Source organism: Silene latifolia, chromosome Y, assembly GCF_048544455.1.
Source record: "Silene latifolia isolate original U9 population chromosome Y, ASM4854445v1, whole genome shotgun sequence".
NCBI classification, from domain to species: Eukaryota; Viridiplantae; Streptophyta; class Magnoliopsida; order Caryophyllales; family Caryophyllaceae; genus Silene; species Silene latifolia.
This window is the reverse complement of record NC_133538.1, coordinates 30,961,964-30,973,710: the sequence shown is the minus strand read 5'-3', so window position 1 is coordinate 30,973,710 and position 11,747 is coordinate 30,961,964. Positions and strand designations below refer to the sequence as shown.

The 11,747-nt window shown below is 37.1% G+C and overlaps 1 long non-coding RNA gene across 4 annotated transcripts; it reads right to left on the bottom strand.

Annotated features, from left to right (window-relative positions):
- Nucleotides 1–3,859: 3,859 nt before the first annotated feature.
- Nucleotides 3,860–7,433, bottom strand: LOC141634353 (uncharacterized). 4 transcript variants are annotated; one of them, XR_012539076.1, is made up of 9 exons: nucleotides 7,048–7,432; nucleotides 6,553–6,683; nucleotides 5,821–6,469; nucleotides 5,614–5,721; nucleotides 4,968–5,027; nucleotides 4,787–4,848; nucleotides 4,450–4,515; nucleotides 4,241–4,345; nucleotides 3,860–4,086 (listed from the first exon to the last, which is right to left on the bottom strand). It is a non-coding gene; the product is annotated as an uncharacterized LOC141634353 (long non-coding RNA). The 4 variants fall into 4 exon arrangements; XR_012539074.1 differs by having other exon boundaries at nucleotides 4,968–5,213; nucleotides 5,614–6,469; nucleotides 7,048–7,433; XR_012539073.1 differs by having other exon boundaries at nucleotides 5,614–6,469.
- Between the last annotated feature and the right edge of the window lie 4,314 nt (nucleotides 7,434–11,747).

Here is an 11,747-nt window from a genome sequence, read left to right as displayed (position 1 = left end):
CTCAATTACATAGTGAAATCCTCTCCTGACTTGTTGTCCGTGGTTTTTTTCCCATTTAAGGTTTTTCACGTACAAATCTTGTTGTCTTGTTATTTCTTTATTTACGTTGTTTTCCATTTTTTCTTTCCTATCATGCATTCAACTTACTAAAAGGTAGAGCTATTTCATCCTGCAAATACACAACCCTTATCTGATTCAGCCTCTGCATAATCCACCCAAAACAATTGGCGCCCACCGTGGGGCATCTAGCTCTTAAAAATATTTCTTTCTTCACGAAAGATCCTAAAACTCACAAAAAGTATTGGAACCTAGTTTGGAAGATCAACTGAAAATTGCTAAACAATAGCTGGTGAAATGGAAAGCCTGAAAGAGAAAATGACTCTGAGGCTGAGATTCTAAAGCGGAAAGAATACAGAAACTAGAGAAAGCTCATGGATCAGGCTCAAGAATCCATCAACGACAAATCTAATCAGACAAGAGCGACAATCATGATAGTGATAGTCTAGGCAATAAGGAAATTGCACTAGAAAATTGAAAAAATAGTTGGAGTGCCAGCCAGCATTAAAGAGGCCAATCTTGATAATAACACTTTAGATGAGATAGCCAGGGTGGATCTTCCAAGAAAAATTTGTAATTCGATTTATGAAAACCTATGATGCTACCTCAACAGTGATCTCCACATTGATCTCACAAAATATCCCTGTCACGCCTTTGAGGACGTTCAGGCCAAAGCACTTGCCTATATCATGCTAGAATAAGACAAAAGTTATAAGGTTGGAGCGTCACTCAGTACAAGGGAGTATGAAAAGACAAACATGAAATGCTCTAATTACAACAGGGGTAACAACTTGCGGGCAACCCCATATTCCAGGCCTGATCATTGAGAAGTCAACCTTGAACAAGAACAACGAGGTAATTCTTATGTTCATTCCCTATCTCTGAGCATAACTTCTCTTTTGATATTGAAGGCTTGATCCAGAGACTTGATAATATGGTACCAATGGTCAGATGGCCAAGAAAAATTGACAATCCAAATCCAAGGAGAGACATGTCCAAATGGTGCGATTTCCATATGGATATGTGACATACAACGGAGGAATGCATAACTCTCAGGAAAGAAGTGGCATACCTACTGAAGCATCGCTACCTCAAAGATATGACCAAACCCAGAGGCAGGAATGAATAACCCAACAAAAATAACCAGGAGCGAAAGCAGGAGCGTAACCTTCCTCCACCACCTCCAATCTATGAAGTGAAAATCATAAATGGCCGATCAGAAATTTGTGTCCTGACAAGCTCAACAACAAAGAAGATAGCCAGGACACCATATATATAAAGTCACCCTGCAAACCCAAGAATATACCATCTATGACCTTTGGTGATTGTGATTCGGTGGACATTTCTAACCTACATCATGATGACCTGGTGATCTCCATGCGAATTGGAACCGCAAATGTAATGAGAATCTTGATAGATGCATGGAGGCTGCTCGGTGAACCTTATCATATTGGATGTAATCAAAGCCATGAAAATCAGTGAGGATCAAATCATTAAAAAATCCAGTGTCCTTGTGGGATTTAGTGGAGAAACAAGAGGCACATCGGAGAAATTTATCTTCCTACCTATGCTGAAGGTGTTGTATCCTACGAGATGTTTGGAGTCCTAGACTGCCTATCCTCCTACGACGCTATCCTTGGCAGACCATGGGTCCTTAATGTTAAAGTTGTCCCCTCAACTCATCACCAATGCGTTAAGATACCGACCGATTAGGGAGTAGCAACCATCAAAGATGAGTATAAATAAGCCTAGGAATGCTATTCAGAGGCCTTAAAGCCTTCCAAGTCAGGTAAGTCCCTCACATAACAATTACCATACCCTGTCAGAAGCACATATGTCGCACCGATGCAGATGGAAACAGACCAGGTAATTCTCAATTCTGAGTATCCTGAAATGTATGTTCTAGTTAGGTCTGATGCCCTAGATTATGTCTGACCTGACTTAGTAAGTTTTCTTAAGAATAAGTCTTTTTTTTTTTTAATTGGTCTCATTTCGATATGACTGGAATTAGTGATGATGTTATTACTCATAAGCTCAATATTGACAAATCTTTCAATCATGTACAACAAACACGACGATGGTTCGCCCCTAAAAGAAATTTGATCATCATTGAAAAAGTTGACAAGCTCTTGGACATGGGCATGATCAGGGAGGTAATGTACCCTGAATGGCTAGCAAACGTGGTGGTCATGCAAAAAAAAAAAGAGTGTCAATTTTAGAGTTTGTGTTGACTAAACTGATCTGAAAAAACCCTGCCGTAAAGATCCATTCCCTCTTCTACACAATGACGCCATGGTGGATACAACAACATTGCATGAGATGGTGACATTCATGGATGCTTCCAGTGGATTCAACCAGATAAAGATGCACCGTGCTTACCAAGAGAGTACTGCATTCATTAACGACCGAGGCATATCTTACTATACTGTCATGCCATTCGGTCTAAAGAATGTAGGGGAAACATACCAACGCCTGGTCAACATGATGTTCAAAGAGCAGATTGGGGACATTATGCAAATATACATTGATGATATGGTGGTGAAGTCTAAGGATGCACAAGATCTTGTAATGCATTTGGAGATAACATTCTAAATGCTGGAGAAATACATCATGAAGCTCAATCCTGCAAAGTGCCACTTCGGAGTTTCCGAGGGAATTTTTTGGGCTACATGGTGATAAAAAAAAGAGGCATAGAGGTCAGTCCTGAGCAGATGAAAGCTATGATAGAGCTACCGTCACCAAAATATGTTAAAAGACATCCGGAAATTGATAGGCAGGGTTGTTGCTCTAATAATATTTATATCCAAATCTACTGAAAGGTGTAAATCATTTTACAACTTGCTCAGAAAGAATTGGCAGTTTCAGTGGACACCTGAACATGAAGCAGTTTTCTAGGATTTAAAGCTATATCTCTCGTCTCCACCTTTACTGGCCAAGCCCAAAAAAGGGGAACCTATATCAGTATCTCCGTAACTGACAACACAATAAGTGCAGTACTGAAAAGAATAGGAAGGTCAGCAACATCATGTCTACTATGTAAGTAAAAGTCTACTAGATGCTGAAATGAGGTATAGTTTACTTGAGAAATACATTTAGCTTTAATTATGTCATGCGCCAAGTTGCATCCCTATTTTGAGTGTCATCCCATAATAGCCAGAATAAACCTACCTATTAAACCTGTACCGAGGAAGCCTGAATTGTCAGGCATGATGGACAAATGGTCTGTCCAACTTAGTACCTATGATAATACCTTTGAACCCAGGACAACAATCACTAGTACAATTAAAGCAATTGGTATTGGTTATAAACAGTGATTGGCATCGGTTTCCAACCGATGCCAATCCAGGCGATGTAAATGACTTTTTTTCAATTGGCATCGGTTATAAATTAAAGCAATTGTTATTGGTTATAAACAGTGATTGGCATCGGTTTCCAACCGATGCCAATCCATGCGATGTAAATGACTTTTTTTCAATTGGCATCGGTTTATAACCGATGCCAATTTACACATATTAGCATCGGCTATTTTTAATTGGCATCGGTTGTAGAACCGATGCCAATTTTTACATATTGGCATCAGCTATTTGTAATTAGCATCGGTTGTAGCATCGGTTGTACCTTAACCAACCGATGTCGATTTGTTGTATTTGATTGAGCTGTACCTTCATAACCAACGTTGCTTTTATAATTTACTTTTTTCGTGCATATATTACATACTACAAGTTGTAATTTGTTGGGATAAAAGGTACAAAAAAAATTGATAGCATATCCCTTAGAAATTGAACAATCCAAACTCGATAAATATCTGCAAATCAAATTTACTAACACCACAACTGAATCCAATACAACTATCCAGCGAATAATATTTAGCAATAATTCACCATCACATACATCCAAACCCTTCACTATATCCCTTTCTACATAGAAATCTGCTTGAACATGTAAATCGATGTACATGATAGACTATCTTTGCAATACAACTCAAAGTCCCTAAACCTCCATCAATTCTTCAAGTGTTAGTTATTCAACCTGAAATGAATGGAATAAACAAAAATGATAATGGTAGATTGTCCAATAATTATACAATGAGATTGCAATACAGTTCACAAACTTGGAGAGGTATAAGACACAAATATATTATCAAATGACAAAAAAGTTAATTCAAAGTTTATTAAATGCGTACCTGCAAGCCATGATAGACATCAACTTTTATCAGCACTACGATCTCAAATTCATGTACATGATACAAAGAGCCCTTTTAATATAACGATGCCATAGGTAAACCAACCTATTAGTGAATGTGGATAATATTCAAATACTAACATCATTTGTAAAACTACAAAAGATTGCATCTTTAGCAAGACTAGAAGATAAAGAAAAACATTTATTGACCTTAGCTGCTACTGTCCTTCCAAGTCACCTTTACCCCTCCAAGAGCCATCCTCATGTTCGGATTTCCTAGCATAACATAATGGAGCATTCGTCATAGCTTAACTATGGAGCATTCTATCAGTAAATTATCAATTTGCTAAGAGTGTTAATACAAGAGTTTAAAGCTACATATTAATGCGAGATAATAAATGAAGAGTTGTCACTTCAGTTTGAGGTGCCCCTAATAGAAGCAGTTCAGAGAGAAACTGAAGCTAAAATATGACACCGACCAGAATACAGTTATTTTACTCAAGCAAATTATAAACTCACATCTATGCAAAGTAAAAAAGAATCATACCGAACGAATAACTTCATCGCTTACGTCCTTGTACCCACACTGCTACCTGTGATGCTTTCCTCCTACAATAACAGGGGCCACAAGAGTTTCTTATAAGAGTTCTCTAGTAGAGAAAACTATCTATAACTTAAGTTGATTAATCAAATAGATCATATGCTGAGATAGTTAAATATAAACTCACCAAGTTTCTTCTCAGTAAATGTTTTTATCCCATCTAACGTCACAATATCTGTGATTATAGCTGCTCCTCGATGATGGTACAGAAAGATGAAAGTAGATGAAATAAGAAAAATCCAAAGAAAGCATAAATAAATTGAAATCAAATCTTGAACATCCAGTAAGTCTTCCATATCGCCTCATTTATTTTTGCATAACATTACTTGTGTTTCGTCCCTGAGGCTTGTTTGATAATGTCGTAGCTTTAACCCTATTATAAAATGAGGAATACATACTTAAGAGCCCAATACTATAGATTATCTGTTGTGAATCATGTCAAGTTTGGCATTTTGCTACTTATTCCTGTGGTTATCTTAGACATGAGGGGTAGAGCAGTCTTAGAGTTTTTTTTTTTTTTTTTTTTTTTTTTTTTTTTTTTGTGGAATGTGAAATATATTATGTGTTCATATATATTATAAGTAATAACCCAAAAAGTGTAATTGATTGAGAATTCTACGATATTGTTACATATTATATGAAGCTACAAAAAAAGCAGAAAGTAAAATGAAATCAAACCTTGAACAAACCCTAAAGAAAAAAACAAAGAAAAGACCAGAATTTAACAACATCAATATAAGAAATTAGTTGAATTCGAAGCTACAAAAACAAACCTCGAACATCGCCCTAACTCTTTCTCACTTTAGCTTGCATCCCATGAAGAGCAACAACTTCTTACTTCATCTCCTTCAATCTCTTCTTTACCTCATACTCTCATCCAACTCATTTTTCAACATAAATTGAAATCAACACATCAATTTTAGGGGGGCTAAAATAAAGCAGAAAATAAAATCAATTGTTTCAAAAATAGAAGAAGGTACCTTGACAACAACACCGTCGACGGCGGACATGTTGACTGCGGGGAAGTCCAGTAGGCGTTGATTGCCAAAGGGTTAAGTGATTTTAGGGTTGTGTGAAATTGGTTGGAGATAGAGATCTGGATAGCAGCGGGTTAACTAGTTTACCGTTTGGTGATTTTATATCAAATTTGTAATTTAAATGGACATCGGCTCTTGTAATGTCTGATGTCTATTAAAAATATGATTAATAGACCTCGGTTTTTCGAAAACACTGATGTATATTGAATTGTATATGCATCAGTTGTTTTCAAATCTCCCATGTCTTTTGTTTATGCATCGGTTTTTTCAAATCTTCGATGTACATTAAGTGATGTCTATCATGGTTTTTGTAGTAGTGAAAGTTAAGAGATCGGAACAACTATAAGAAGAAAAATAACCATAAACTCAGAACCATCTTTTCTTTGCTTGTGTATACAGTAAGAAGATTATACAGCCTTTAAACCAGGATACATGGTGCAGTTATCCTGGCAGTGACCTGCTGGAGTGGTGTGCACACAGGGTAGGGTCAAAAGTCCAAAGAGGGGTTTAGATGGCAGTGGTCATGGATGCCATATACCTAGTATGGCTTCATAAAGGAATAAGAGCAGAGTGGATATGGTGGTTGATAGACCTGAAAGGTTTGTTAAGCGGATTATTGAGGAGCTGGAAACAAGAATAAGAGACCGAGTCAGACAGCATATGAGGATTACTTACATAGATTGGCTGAAAAGCATGAATTTCATGTAATTGATGCTGATCATTTACGTCTATTATTGTCTCCCTCCATTAAACTATATACCTCCATTGCGCTTATATAATCAAGGTGATAAGTAAAACAAGTTCCGCTAAGAAATAGGACAAAATTAGAATAGCACCAGAATATAAATTCGACGACTTTTATATGTTTTACTCAATTCACTAATATACAAAATGCATTCCACACTAATCAAAGAATGCATAAATTAATATCAAATTACATACTATTATCCATTTAATGTAAGCACGGTATAGACGCATTCAGCCCAAATTTAACCCTAATTCGTATTATAATCCAAATCCCTATTTTTCACAAACCCTAATCTTTGAACTACTCAATTCAACATCGGTAAACGAATAGAAACAAATGTAAACTATAAATTATATAACAGCCAAAGACAAACAATTGTGTGATTCGAGTATTATGAATAATTCGATTAATTTAGGTTATACCTTGCAAACACGAAGAGAAGAAGGAGGTCGTCGATATATAGGAGAGAAAGGTCAACGGTTGAGGAAATGCAGATGCCAGGAGGGATGGTGGTGGCAGTGCCATCGTCGTAGTGGCTCTTTCTTGCGTGGATGGCATCTGGAGTGGTTGTCGTTGGTCAGAGTCGAGGGTAGTGCGCAAAGGACGGTATTGGGCGTTGACGGTGACGATGGTGTCATATCCACCGTCAATGGCAGGTGGAGGGCAAGGGAGCCGTGATGGCGACTGGTGAGCATATTAAGGGAGTGTGGCTGTGTGAGTGTGTTAGGGTTGAGGGAGGTTTGACCGTCTTGAGTAAAGAAGAAGCTTATGTAACTTTATCTAAGGCGTAAAAAGAAAAAAAGAAAAAAAGAAAAAAAAAAAAAAAATTGACATCGGTTATAATTTACAGCCGATGCCTATTTATTTTCTACATATTTACACAAAATTGGCATTGGTTCTAAATATGTAACCGATGGTAATAAAGCGAGATTGGCATCGGTTCTAAGTTTACAACCGGTGCCAGGTATCCAAAATACACTACTGGCATCGGTTCCTTAGTCATAACCGATGCCAATGTCAATTTAAATGACATTTGCCATCGGTTTTTATTAAAACCGATTCCAATCGCCTTAATTCTACTAGTGAATCAAATCACATGCCTTAGCAAACTTTGTGACTGATTTCAGCCCTAACCTAGAATCAGACCTAGTCAAAGAAGTTAACTAGTTAGACAATAAGACCTCAAACCAGGAATGGATCAACAGACGGAGTATCCAATGTACGGGGCACAGGGTTAGGTTTAGTGCTAAAATCGCCATAAGCGGACATAATAGCTTAGGCTGTGAGTTGTGAAGTTAATGCTACTAATAATGAAGTCGAGTACGAAGGCCTCATAGCAGGCCTCAAGGTAAGTATAGACCTCGGTGTGCAGCACTTAAAGGTAAAAACTGATTCACTTCTAACTATCAACCAAATTAAGGAAACTTATATAACAAATGATTCAAAAATTATATTTAGAATATATTAAAAATATTTGAACTAACTTTCGTTCATTTGATATTGAAAAAATACCAAGAGACCTAAATAGCCATGCCGATGCTCTGGCCAGCCTTGGTTCAAATTTCACTCCTGTAATTTTGACAAAATACCTATTGTGCATCTACTTGAACCTGCTATTAGCAAGCCTAACCAAGTGAACCCTATCAATACTGACAATGATTCATGAGCTAAACCTTATTATGATTGATTCTTGCGAGGCATACTACCTCAGGGCAGGCATGAGGCAAGAGCATTTAGATATAGAGCTTCTACTTATTCTATCATCAATGACACCTTGTTTAAGAGATCTCAGGCTGTACCATACTTGAGATGCCTCGAACCATACGAAGCCAAATAAGTACTCCAGGACATACATGATGGATATTGTGGCAACCAAAAACGTGGCAGTAGCCTGGAAAGCAAGAATACTTCAGTGATATTATGTGACAATGGAACACAATTTGTTGGGAAAAAGATGATGGCCTTCTGTGCTTAATGGAATATCAACTCCTGACTACCCAAAGGCAAACGGACATGCTGAGTCAAGTAATAAGGTGGTCATTAATTGTTTGAAAAAGAAGTTGAAAAGAAAACGAGGCAGATGGGCCGAAGAACTTCCTTTAGTCTTACGGGCAGATAGAATAGCTCCAAAGACTTCCACTGACTAAACTTCTTATTCCTTGGACTATGGTTACGAAACAGCCATTCTTTTAGAAGTACAGATGCAAACCTCAAGATATGGGGTGAACAACATTGAAGCAAATGACAACCTGATGAAAGATAGCATAGTCCTGACAGACGAGTTGAGAGATGCAGCCAGGATAAGGGTAGCATCTACCAATAAGCAGTAGCAAGGTGTTATAGTAAGAATGTCAGGGTTAGAGTTTTCAGGGAAGGGGATCTCGTCTTTGTAATACCCCGTATTTTTAAAATAAATAATTAGTTTACTACACATTTTTAATATAACTACTTAATAGCAAGTCGTGCGCTATATAGATAGGGTAGTGGTTATTATTTAGGTAGCGTAGCAAGTAAAATAGAAAACCGATATAAATTTTGGTAAGGATATAGTATATTGTTGAGACCATACTTGATTAGTTAAGTGTTGATGATGCCTTAAGACAAATCAATCTCATTGTTTATTTAATCGTGTGTCTCTTAAGTTTTAATCTTGTAGCTCAAGAGCTCTAATCGTCAATGACGATTGCACAAGGATTATCAAAGATGAAGACTGTCATAGTTAGAGTCATGGTGTTGTAAGAGATCACTAAACTCGGATAATTATCTAAGTGCTTCAAAATACAATGTGCAGTCCACTGTGGTTTCTAGCTCGTCTTTGAAAGAAACATTTTGAAAATAATTAAACTTTTGAAAATGGCTTTTTAAACTTTTGACAAACCTTATTTACTTCAGAAAAATCTGGTTTGATCATTTAAATTGAGAAGGATGCTTTTGATGTCCTGGAAAAGAGTTGGCTTGCACAAACAGACATTTACCAAAAATGGGTTGTTTGCTTTTACATATTTGGCAACATTAATGGTTCCCATAAACATCACCAAATAAGCTCTTTCTTAATCAAAACTTAACCCATTTTTGTTAGTGTGTGGGCAGCAAGATTACTTGGAGAAGTAAGCTAAGATTACTTAAGCAAGAAAACCTTTTCTTGCACAAGGGTCTCGCTTTACTTGCACAAGAAACCGTCCCATTTGCTATTGTTGCCTAAGCAAGCTTTGAACAATATATTTTAATACTTGGACAATTAGATTTTGTGTTGTTTTAAGATGTGAAGTATATACACTACTTGGACATTATAAATAACATGCTTAATTCATTTCGACAAGTGTGCAATAAAGAGTTTTAAAACCGAAGAAGACTTAAGCTTTAATCGAGTAAATTAACTTTGAAAAATCGTTTTATCATTTAAATATCATTGAGTCAGATTTTGCAAGTTTGTTTTGAGTCTTTTAAAGAGCTAGTTCGTTGCACAAAAGAAATGTATTCGTGTTCGATGATCTCGTGTTAAGAACTTAAACGTTACCTCCACGATCATTGTGTGAACATATTGAGATCCGTGTGTCTTGTAACAAACCGAGTAGAACCAAACCAAAGTCTTAGGATAGAGTTATCTTAAGCACAAATTCTTTAAAGCGGAGTAGCTTCAGAGCATGAAGTCTTTCGGCGGAGTAGCCCAAAGCAAGTCTTATTGCGAAGTAGCTTTAAGCAAGAGTCTTGGAAGCGGAGTAGCTTTTAAGCAATAGCAACCAGAGTAGATTGGGGAGTTATTTTTATTATTCGGGGTGATCGTAGTTTGTATGAGTTTACTTCTAAGACATTTAATAAAATAGCGCTAGACGTAGGTCGTCGCGGAGTAGTGACCGAACCAGTTTTAAAAACATCGTATGTTTTGTCTATATTCATTTTTTTTCGTTGCACTTTAACTCTCGATCTTATTTCAAAATCCACTATTGATTACATTGTGACTTATACTTGCTGAATTGTTGTTGCATACTTCTAACTCCATAGTTCTAAGTATCAACTTCTCATTTCATCTATGTGTAGTCAAAAGTGTTTATGTATTTTAAAAGAACCTTCACTAAGCTTAAATTTTTAAATAGACACCTAATTTACCCCCTTTCCCTCTTAGGTGTTCTCGCCCACGACTCTTCATATAATAATAATAATAATAATAATAATAATAATAATAATAATAATAATAATAATAATAATAATAATAATAATAATAATAATAATAATAAATAATAATAATAATAATAATAATAACAATAATAATAACAATAATAATAATAATAATAATAATAATATAATAATAATAATAATAATAATAATAATAATAATAATAATAATAATAATAATCTTTCCCGCTGGGTTCGTTTGCTTGTTCTACCACTTTGTTTGCTTAGGACTTTCGTTCCTCGGAGTAATCATGAGTGTGACCGCTATTCGGCGTCAAAGATCGGGAGGAGAGTATTGCTGTGGCTATCCTTTCTTGGGGGCCTCGGGGGGGGGAGTTGCAGTTGTTGCAGGAGTGTTTTGATGAGGGTCCTTCTTCATTTACTGTGGATGACGATCTGGATTTGAGTGAGCTTAACTTCCGCCAATGTCGGCGGAAGATTTATGATGGCCACTATATCGCTTCGTCCGGGTGCTTTTTCCTTCCTCGGGGTTGCCCCTACCCGATGCCACTCTTGTGGCCCTGCGTGAGAAGCATCCTGTCGCCCCGCCTCCTTCATTGCCTCCTTTGTCTGGGGATCATCATCCTCTAGTTTCCTCTTCGACGGTGGTCTTGGATATGATACAGAGCTTCCCACGTGGTACTTCCTGTGGGAGGGATGGTTTTCATGCCCACTGTTTGAGTGGCACTGATGTGGCTATCTTTGATGATTTGATCACTTCTATTAATATGGTGGTTAATCTTTTTCTTGAGGGCTGGTGTCCTCTTCCTCTAGGTGAGTACATTGCCAGCGCCCCTCTCACGCCACTCGTTAAACCGGGTGGTGGGGTTCGTCCTATTGCTGTTGGTACGGTCTGGAGACGGCTTGTCTCTAAGGTTGGTGCTTTTATGGTTGGTCCGTCTTTATCTTCTTATTTTGATGGGCTTCAGTTCGGGGTGGGTGTGTCCGGT